This window comes from Lactuca virosa, chromosome 6 (genome assembly GCF_052849685.1).
Source record: "Lactuca virosa cultivar CGN04683 chromosome 6, Lactuca_virosa_CGN04683_v6, whole genome shotgun sequence".
Lineage (NCBI taxonomy): Eukaryota > Viridiplantae > Streptophyta > Magnoliopsida > Asterales > Asteraceae > Lactuca > Lactuca virosa.
The window spans coordinates 150,601,552-150,613,131 of NC_136431.1; the positions used below are offsets into that span (position 1 = coordinate 150,601,552).

Sequence of the window (11,580 nt, forward strand, 5' to 3'; positions counted from 1 at the left end):
TAAGACCATGTGGGGGTTCCCATGGCAGTGGGTTAAGACCACGTGGGGGTTCTAGTGGCACCCGGTGTAAGACCTTGGAGGGTTTCCATGGCATCCTTATATGTTTATATGCATGGTTCATGTAGCTTATATGGTTGATATGGTTTACATGATTACGTGGATTGTGTGGGGTATGTTATGGGGAACTCACTAAGCGTTAGCTTATAGTTTGTTGTTTGTTCCAGGTACTTCAAGATCTAAGGGCAAGAGCCCGGCGTGATGGGGCGGCATGCACTCTCTGGCGTTTTATTGGGGACACTCTGATATTATGAATAAATTGTCTAATGTTATGGATTTTGAAAACAAATGCAATTGGAATTTTTTATTTTATGGAAATGATTTCGTTACTTAAAAATGAAAATTTTTATTGGAAATTTTGGGACGTTACATTCGAAAGAAAAAAAGGATCAGCAATTTGTTCGTCATAGGATCATGTGTCCAAGCTAGATCCTTCGTATTTCTCATAATTATCATCATCATCCGAGTCATCAACACCTTTAGTATCATCACCATCTTTTTTGCAGTATCATCATCATCTTTAAGATCCATCTCTGTAGATGTAACGCCCGTAGATCCGGGCTAGTCAATTTAGAGACGATAAGTGTCAAAAATGACTTTTTAGAAGATTATTTAGAATGAATAATCTTAACCAAGTCATAGTATATGTTACAAGGGCTCCGTACATATACAGAATGCCGAAATCCGAGTTATAACGAAGAAGTTATGGCCCGTCGAAGTTTTACGGCAAAACCGGCACGGCACCGGGAGACGTAAATAGTGAATTTTTGATAAAGGACTTTTTAGCCTTAGAAATCTAAACAAAAATTGTAGTATACGTTAAACTGAGAAGATACAAAAAAAAAAGAACGCCCAAATCTGACTTCGTATGAGGAAGTTACGAATTTTATAAGATTTGGCATAGCAATGCACGACCCGAAACTCGAATTTTAGATCGAGCGGTTTTTGGCCTACGCGACCTAAATGAGAATTGAAGATCTCATTAATAGGAACTCAACGGTAAAAAGACAGACGAAAACAGAGTCCGTATGTAGAAGTTATGAATTTTACGCGGACATTTAACAATATAATCTCCTCGTACTGTTAAATTTAAGATCGGTCGAGAATTAGCCGACGGAGTCAAAATGAAAGTTGTAGATCTTATTTTTACCTACGCGTGGATATAAAGAACGTCAAAAACGGAGGTCATATATGAAAGTTACGGATTTTAGAAGTCGGAAGTGTGCTGTGCGAAAATGGGTGATGTGGCACAATCTTGGCCATTGCTTTCTCCCCAAGTCTTGCCACTAGATGGTGACATGTGGCACCAAGTTCAACCATTTTTCACCCTATAAATAGAACCTCTCCCACCCTCATTTTCTTCACATCTTTCCCATTCTTTCTTCTCTTTACTCTCTCTCTCTAGAACCTCTCTCTAGCCTCGAACCCCCCGAAAAGCCTAAGGAACCTCCCTAGCACGAGGCGGAAGCCCCGGAGTGCTCGACGGCTCCGAGAAGAAGAGCTTTTCAGCACGGGAACGCTACTCCAAGCAAAGCCCGGATTTCTATAAAACCCGCTGTAAGTGAGCTACGCCTACGCTATTTTTAATATAGCTTTTATTTAATTATAGTAACGTTATTAGGAACTTATAATAAGTACTTGGGCTATTATTATGGGTTATATAAGTATTTTTTAACGCTTATATAATAGTAATAATAGCTATACTATTAATTAGTCTTGGCGAATAATAGACTAAACTCTAGTGGTAATAATACTAGGTTTCGTCGAAGGAAATTATTTTTTTAAGAAGCGAAGCGCTGTCTGAGTTCGGAATCACCACCTTTTCAAGTGAGTGCATAGTTACTTTCATCTTACACATAGATATGAAGTATTTTATATAAATTACGTGGTATGTGTGCATATTATTTGAATACTTGCTTTCTATGCTGGATGAACGATTTTATACATGTTTTAAATAATTTAAAATGTATATGTATTTTATATCTACGAATATGTTGGGTAAAACATGGGTAGATGAATGATGAGAGATGAAAGATGATATGAGTGAAGATTGGCAGCTATAGACTTAGTGCCTAACAAATAACATCGGCAACTATGGACTTAGTGCCTATAGAATAAACATTGGTAGCTATGGACTTAGTACCTGTTAAATAAACGTTGGTAGGTATGGATTTAGTACCTATTAGATAAACACTGGTAGCTATGGATTTAGTACCCGATCGATGAACTTTAGCAGCTATGGAATTAGTGCTTTAAGCACAAGCATTGGCAGCTATGGACTTAGTGCCTGTTATACAAACCCTGGAAGTAATGGACTTCGAAATGAACGGATGCAGGATAGATGATTCTTAGGGTAGATCCTTAAGAGTAAAGAAGATAACGGGGATGGGTAATTGGGTTGATTGTTTGATGTTTAAACATAATAATGATATTATTGTGGGTTGAAAACCCTATGTACTCACCAGGTTTCCCAACCTGACCCACTCAAGCTTATTTGTATCACAGGTGTCGATATGAAGCTACTTTACACTGAGAGATTTAAAAGAGATGTAGATCACTAGTGTAAATGAATGTAAGTTCTGTTTATGCTTATGTTTCTGTATTGACGATGACATCCCAAGGTTTTAAAAGGAATAAAAATACATTTATTCAGAAATGCTTTGATAAGACATTTATCATGTTTTACTAGGAACAAATTCCGCAACATTTTTATCAAAAGAAGTACTTTGATTTTTATAAAGCATAAACAAAATCGGTCTTTTCTGGCCGTGAAAAATGGGGATGTCACAGTTGGTATCAGAGCATTAGTTTAAGCGAACTAGGAATATGGATTTATTTCTAGACTTAAACTTAAAATGCTAAGCAATGATGGTGAGGAGTGTGTCTAATAAATTTTAGGAAAGTACACCTAAATAGACACGAGCACTAGCTCATTTAGGGAAGATGCCTAAATTGCTTTATGTGCTAAATGATTGTGATGTTTTATGATGTTATCATTTGATCGGATCTATGGTCTGTTGCCGACCGGATCTGGAAATTTTATGTGTTCAAATTTCTAAACGTTTGATTACGGTATTAGAACTGGCATGTAACTTTTGGAGTAATAAGGAGGATTACACGTCTAAATCTTCTTTATCTATATTCTCGTCTCAATGCACTGAATGCATGCTTCCGTGAAAATAACGTCATGGTGAAGACTCATAGAGAATTGAGTAAATAAAGGAAATGAAAAGTGTTATGATAGTGAATGACACCTATCGGAAGATATCGTAAGAGTGGTATCTTGCCTTTAGAATATGTCAGGCAGTACGTTTAGAGGAGTACGGTACGTCCGAAGTACACCTTCGATTGGCGAGATGATGGAACGATTGGTGTAATTCCCGAAGTTGTCCCATCGTATGGCATTTCCACCACCAACCGAGTTGAAGCAGAATTGATGATTGAAGATACGCATGGAGGAAGTCCTAGTAGAGTCTAGGGAAAAATTATATGATTGTTTGGACACATTTGTATGTGTTAAAATTGTTTTTGTGATAATAACTTGGAGAACTGCAAGACAATACTTGGGACGAGTATGAGTAGGTGTGAATGGTAGTAGAGGCCTATACTACCGGAAGCACAGGACTCACGCTTGGATCAGGGAAAGTCACAAGGTTACCAAGAAGCTAGTAATTGATACCGTTTTATTCAAATATGTCGTTACCATCGTTTCGGTAATGACTAAGAGGATGATTGTTATTCCAACCCTAGTGGTCATATCGAATTGAGTCCGACTACGATAAGTATGTTACGTGGTTCAGAGAACCAAGTTTGATGTAGCATCTGACTTAAGTCGGAAGATTGAAATAAAAGATAATCAAAGTGATCGGTAGAGGTATCGTGATAGTTGCTTGTAGCTAGAAATGCTACCTTTTAAGATGTGATTAGAACATGAAGAAATGTATAGTCTGTTCTAGGAGACTCTAAGAGACATGAGTCTAAGCGTGGGAACATACGATGATAAGTCATTAGAATATGACACATCGGTCCATTTTAGTAATAAAATAACTTATCTTAAGTTTGTTAAGAAGAAGAAGCAGTCTCTAGTAAGGATCGAGATTGTGACTTGAAGGTCATAATTTGGAGTCTAATGTGAGATAGGGAGCAAGTGCAAGATCGAGCACCGCCTGCAATCAGGAAGTCATAGAGTTGGATATTCGTTCGAAGAAACATCAAAGTTACGGTTATTACTTAGGAAGAAGAGATAACGTATGGAGTCATCATGTGAGCCTTGTTTCGTTGATGATTCTGGGACGTAATCATCCTAAGGGGGAGATAATTGTAACGCCCGTAAATCCAGGCTAGTCAATTTAGAGACGATAAGTGTCAAAAATGACTTTTTAGAAGATTATTTAGAATGAATAATCTTAACCAAGTCATAGTATATGTTACAAGGGCTCCGTACATATACAGAATGCCGAAATCCGAGTTATAACGAAGAAGTTATGGCCCGTCGAAGTTTTACGGCAAAACCGGCACGGCACCGAGAGACGTAAATAGTGAATTTTTGATAAAGGACTTTTTAGCCTTAGAAATCTAAACAAAAGTTGTAGTACACGTTAAACTGAGAACATACAAAAAAAACGCCCAAATCTGACTTCGTATGAGGAAGTTACGAATTTTCTAAGATTTGGCATAGTAGTGCACGACCCGAAACTCGAATTTTAGATCGAGCGGTTTTTGGCCTACGCGACCTAAATGAGAATTGAAGATCTCATTAATAGGAACTCAACGGTAAAAAGACAGACGAAAACAGAGTCCGTATGTAGAATTTATGAATTTTACGCGGATATTTAACAATATAATCTCCTCGTACTGTTAAATTTAAGATCGGTCGAGAATTAGCCGACGGAGTCAAAATGAAAGTTGTAGATCTTATTTTTACCTACGCGTGGATATAAAGAACGTCAAAAACGGAGGTCGTATGTGAAAGTTACGGATTTTAGAAGTCGGAAGTGTGCTGTGCGAAAATGGGTGATGTGGCACAATCTTGGCCATTGCTTTCTCCCCAAGTCTTGCCACTAGATGGTGACATGTGGCACCAAGTTCAGCCATTTTTCACCCTATAAATAGAACCTCTCCCACCCTCATTTTCTTCACATCTTTCCCATTCTTTCTTCTCTTTACTCTCTCTCTCTAGAACCTCTCTCTAGCCCCGAACCCCCCGAAAAGCCTAAGGAACCTCCCTAGCACGAGGCGGAAGCCCCGGAGTGCTCGACGGCTCCGAGAAGAAGAGCTTTTCGGCTCGGGAACGCTGCTCCAAGCAAAGCCCGGATTTCTATAAAACCCGCTGTAAGTGAGCTACGCCTACGCTATTTTTAATATAGCTTTTATTTAATTATAGTAACGTTATTAGGAACTTATAATAAGTACTTGGGCTATTATTATGGGTTATATAAGTATTTTTTAATGCTTATATAATAGTAATAATAGCTAGACTATTAATTAGTCTCGGCGAATAATAGACTAAACTCTAGTGGTAATAATACTAGGTTTCGTCGAAGGAAATTATTTTTTTAAGAAGCGAAGCGCTGTCTGAGTTCGGAATCACCACCTTTTCAAGTGAGTGCATAGTTACTTTCATCTTATACATAGATATGAAGTATTTTATATAAATTACATGGTATGTGTGCATATTATTTGAATACTTGCTTTCTATACTGGATGAACGATTTTATACATGTTTTAAATAATTTAAAATGTATATGTATTTTATATCTACGAATATGTTGGGTAAAACATGGGTAGATGAATGATGAGAGATGAAAGATGATATGAGTGAAGATTGGCAGCTATAGACTTAGTTCCTAACAAATAACATCGACAACTATGGACTTAGTGCCTATAGAATAAACATTGGTAGCTATGAACTTAGTACCTGTTAAATAAACGTTGGTAGGTATGAATTTAGTACCTATTAGATAAACACTGGTAGCTATGGATTTAGTACCCGATGGATGAACTTTAGCAGCTATGGAATTAGTGCTTTAAGCACAAGCATTGGCAGCTATGGACTTAGTGCCTGTTATACAAACCCTGGAAGTAATGGACTTCGAAATGAACGGATGCAGGATAGATGATTCTTAGGGTAGATCGATAAGAGTAAAGAAGATAACGGGGATGGGTAATTGGGTTGATTGTTTGATGTTTAAACATAATAATTATATTATTGTGGGTTGAAAACCCTATGTACTCACCAGGTTTCCCAACCTGACCCACTCAAGCTTATTTGTATCACAGGTGTCGATACGAAGCTACTTTACACTGAGAGATTTAAAAGAGATGTAGATCACTAGTGTAAATGAATGTAAGTTCTGTTTATGCTTATGTTTCTGTATTGATGATGACATCCCAAGGTTTTAAAAGGAATAAAAATACATTTATTCGGAAATGCTTTGATAACACATTTATCATGTTTTACTGGGAACAAATTCCGCAACATTTTTATCAAAAGAAGTACTCTGATTTTTATAAAGCATAAACAAAATCGGTCTTTTCTGGCCGTGAAAAATGGGGATGTCACAGTAGAAGATGATTGGTGGTCAAGATCAATCAGTGGTTTGGAGGAATAGGATTGAAGAAATAAAAAGTTTGATATGTAGGGAAGAAGGTTTGAAAAATCAACTCGCGTATTAGCAAATTCAATCTATAAATCAACATCATCATGGTCATCGTGAGGAGGATCATGCGAGATCAGATTGGTAACAGGAACTTCTCATGCAGCTTGATCGTCTTTTAGAGGAGGCTCATCCTAAATAGGCGTTGATTTGGGCACATCTCCTTTTGTAATCTCCTTAGCTTCATTTGTCGACGGATCATCCACTTAACTGGGAACATCATCGATTTGCGGCTGGACTGATCCAGGTAGGAGAGCATCAATTTTATAATCAGTGGGGCACATCATTTTGAGCTTGATGCGAAGTGCTCGATATCTCATTCCGAGGAGCATAAACTCGATTTGATCTCTTGTCAGATATGGAAGCCAGAGTTGAGCCTTATCAAGTATTTCATTCTATTCATTACAAGTAACTCCTGAGAGTCGTTTATCCATGGTGGATATTGGCTCTGTTGAGACTTCTAAGGTCAGTAGGATAACACCTGACTTGGAAAGCTAATGAACTGTGTGTGAAGTCCAAAACAAAATGACGTGTACAGAATAAGAATCAGAATCATTAATCAATCACATAAAATTTGCAAGTAATATTGGTCAAAGCTTTTGTATATTATTGATTATTGTCACACCCCCAGCCGAGGTGGCGGAACACGTCGGGCTATGCGACTAAGTTCATGGATCACAGGTAAACTGAATATATAACACAAGTACAACAATAAACAAAATAGCATTTACATTCCATATTGATGTTTGACTACAAAGTTTTTACAAAATAATAATAATACGTGAATTGCCTTAACAGATAGGCATATAATACAACAACTAGTAAACTAGGTCACCTGTAATCCAATCCGTCTTGAATGTCTGTTTAGTGGTTTCCTAAGAATACATGTAGTTTTGAGAGTCAACACAAGGTTGGTGAGTGTTACAGGTTTTTTGCTAACAGCAGTAATACTTTTAATAAGTATAAAAAGTATTTTCTTTTTATGTATAACAATAGTTAAAACAGTGTTTACAATGAGTCTTTAAAAGCCCAAAATATATTTCTGTATAAGTAAATCCATACTTTAAACCGTATTGGTAATAAATCCTTGAAAGCCAAATTGTATCTTTGTATAAGTAAATCGATACTTTAAACTGTGTTCGTAATAAACCTTTGTATATCCTTGAAAACCAAACGGTTATATTACATAAGTAATTCCATACTTAAAATAGTTTTGAAAGTAACTAAGCCTATATGACTTTATGTACCCCCTACAACACTTCATTAGACGTTATAGTAAAAATTATAGACACCTATCACCCGCTTCGATTGATCGGTCAAGGGTTATAGCTAGCAACCGCAGGTAGGGATGTCAACACCGTATAGATCTATACATATGTATCTCGCTCCAAAGATTAACGGTTATAGTAGTGTGGCTATGCTAAGTGTTTAAACTTAGCTATTGAATAACGTCTCACTAAAAAGCCCTTAACTGAAAAAGTTTGCGAATAACTCTCAGCCCTAACTTAATTGGGATTACGTCACTAGGCATAATGAATATTGTTTGTATAAGATTTATAAAAGTCGAGTATGTTTGACATGTATGTAAAAGTGTAGCAAATTTAAACTATTGGGGGCTGTTTGCTAATTTAATTAACCGAAGTGGGACTAGTTTGGTAAAAATAATTTCAAAAGAGAGGCTAAAATGGTTATTTTTATTCAAAGTTTGAAGATTGGGATTTATTATGTTAAAAATAACCAAATGAGGGGCTGTTTGTGGATAAATGGAATCATCTTTTGGGGATTGGGACCTATTTTGAATAACGAACTTAACAGCAAGGTCATTTTGGTCATTTCTTAAATCAAAACTGACTTGGGGCTTTTTGCGCCCGTGTTCGTTTTATGATCGGGCAAAAATAGAGAGGCACAAACTCGAACACAAGGCATATGCGAAGGAAGGCACCGAGGCAATGAGGAATCGGAAGCAAATCAGTTGGGGAAGGTTCGATCCTCGTCTGATCGGTGAAGGGTGTACGAAATCAGGTGAGGGGTCCGATGGGGAGTCCGAGATTGTCGATCGGTGGTTGAGGAATCGCGAGAGGAGGAGATATCGACCCCCGCTGCTCATGTTTGCTTCACCGCCGGCGGGAATGAAGAGAGGGGAACGGTGGGAAGTGATAAGGGGTGTTCGATAGGCGAAAATCGCGAGGAGGGAGGCACCTTCGATTGGGGGCTGTTCGATCCTCATCTGATCGATTGTCAAGGAACGGAAACAGAAGAGGTGGAGGGTTGGATCCTCGTTTGACCAAGAACAGAAAACGAAATTAGAAACACAATGTGCTTGACTGGTTCGAGCAAAAGAAACATGAAGGTGATTTGGTTCGACGGTGGTTGTTCAGTCATACAAGGGAGGGGGCGGCTTATTTCCATCGAACCTTCTTAGGTTTCTTCCTCATCTCTGGCAGCAAGAACACGAAGGGACAACAGTGGCAGTTCCGATCCATAAAAGGTAAAATGGTTGACTTTTGGGATTGTTTGTTGTTTGATAGGGATAGATTTAAGTGGGTGTTTGGTTGGATCATTTTACAGGGAAGGAAAAGAAATACAAACGTGAGGTTATTCTTTTTGTTTGCAGGTATACCCGAGAACAAGAACAGTTCTTGTGTTGTTGACAGAAATCGGTATAGGGAAAAGGATGTTTGGGTTTGATTCTTTGGCAGGAAAGAAGGAGGTGGAATGGTGGTAGGGTGGTGACAGTGCAAGGTGGTGTTGGGGTTGTAGCAACCACCGATTGCTGCTGTGAATTTGATGGGAAGGAAGAATTCATTTGTTCTTGCTGGAAATGAAGATGCAAGCAGATACAAAGGATCGTTCAATTTTTACTGTAAGGGTTTAATTTTTGTTTGATTGTTTGAATGTTTGTGAAACAGTACTTGATGAGTAGAAGCAATACCATGTGTTTTCCTTTACCTGTGTGTGATCTGTAATACAGGTGAAAGAAAAACGTGGGAAGGAAGTAAAATAGTGGAGTGCAAGTTTTTTTTTTTTTTTTTTTTTTGTATAAAATGAAACTTGGAAGAAGGTATTATTTGGCTGTCTTTATTTATTTATTTATTTGTATTCGGTAGATTAAATATATGTATTTGTGAATGTATTGTTGAGAAATTTTATTGGTTTTATTCATAATATATATATATATATATATATATATATATATATATATATATATGGAAACGTGAATACAACCTTAAGGGTATATAAGCTTAGGTACCCAAACTTATCGTTTTGTATCATATATATACATTGTAATTGTGTAATATTCTTATAATTCAACTTAGTACTTGATTTACTTCCAAGATTTTATAAATTACTTGATTTACTTCCAAGATTTTATAAATTTCACATTTATCTTCCTCTTATATTATTTTATTTTCAATTATAATATATATAGCATGGTAGATGTTCGGCAAAAAGATGTGATGTAAAAGGAAGATAATAGTAAAATTTTGAAAATCTTCAAAGTAAATTAAGTTAAGGATTGAAGTTTAAGAACATTATAATAATGAATATATCAAACAAAACGATATATTATGGTAGGTTTGGGTACCTAAGCTTTTATTGGAATATTAAATAAGATTAAAATTTATTGGAATTGCTAATATTAAATAACGTCAAATCTATTTCTCTCTATCCAAAACCAAAGTATTGCAGATCATCACTCACCTTCTCTTCCTCTGTCGCTTCGTTTCCCCTAAAAGCACCACCGTCCGAAATCCATGCCGCCTTCGGCCGCCGACTCTCTAGTCTCTAGATTATCGGCTACGAATGAAAGCCTGAGCAAATCTCTAACGCCCTCACAAAACCTTGCAGATCGGGTATTTGACGATCGTTAATGGCAGTCCCCGTAGATATTGTTATCAAGCAGTCACCGCCGTCTTCGAGTCTGCGTTTTGCTTTGGAAACGTCCTTGCCTTCTTCATTCTCCTGTTAATCGGAGTTATTGCATTCTCGTTCCGTCTTTTCTCGATAAATTCACTGGACCCAAACGTCGATGGACACATATATGATAGTTTAATTCCACCATGAGTATATATACGATTTCACCCTTTAGAATTACCTATTCCGATTCTATTCTTGTTTGAATTGAAAATTTTGTTTTGTCTCAGAGTTATGACGCAACAACATGCTTTGATTGATGTAAAATCTAAAATCATCGAACAATCCAGGCTTCATTGTGGCAATTATCAACAATATGAAGGTGCGATGTAGCATTCAAGGATTCAGTTATTCTTGAAACAATCATCGGTCAGAGGTAACTAATTTTATTCCCTCTCAATTTTTGTGGTTAAGCTTTTTTTATTCAATGTCATATTAGTTGAGATAGTGTTATTAATAGTTAATAGTTAATAGTAATAATAATACCATGGACATTAATCTCTAAAGTGTCATTTTTTTCTGTTGACCTTCAACAGCAGCCATTGCTGATGCAGCTTCTCTTCCCAAAATTGCCATTTTGGATTTCAGATCTTGTAATTTTGATTCTGCAGCTTCAAGTTTCATAAGTATGTTTGGATTCCATGTTCCTTCTCTTACTCTTGCTTGTCTTTTAGAAACTTCAATAGCCTACAAAAAGAAATCATTTATTAAAAAGAAAAATGGAACACCTGTACTTCAGCCTCTTGTCTTATTCTATCATATCTTTGAGAAAGATGACGAGCATCTTCTAGTGGAGCTCCCATTCCCATTGCTCTTAATGGCTCTGCCACCTGTTCAAGATATGAAAAAACTTTCTATTTTTAGCATCGTACTTTAACTCTTTCTATTTTTATAACACTAATTTGAAATATCTACACAGTTACACTTGATTAATTACAATCAAGGTGATATT

The 11,580-nt window shown here is 36.8% G+C and overlaps 1 long non-coding RNA gene across 1 annotated transcript; it reads left to right on the forward strand.

The window, feature by feature from the left end:
• Positions 1-8,601: 8,601 nt before the first annotated feature.
• Positions 8,602-9,819, forward strand: LOC145120818 (uncharacterized). Its single transcript, XR_013714376.1, has 3 exons — positions 8,602-9,201; positions 9,328-9,576; positions 9,685-9,819. It is a non-coding gene; the product is annotated as an uncharacterized LOC145120818 (long non-coding RNA).
• Positions 9,820-11,580: the final 1,761 nt, after the last annotated feature.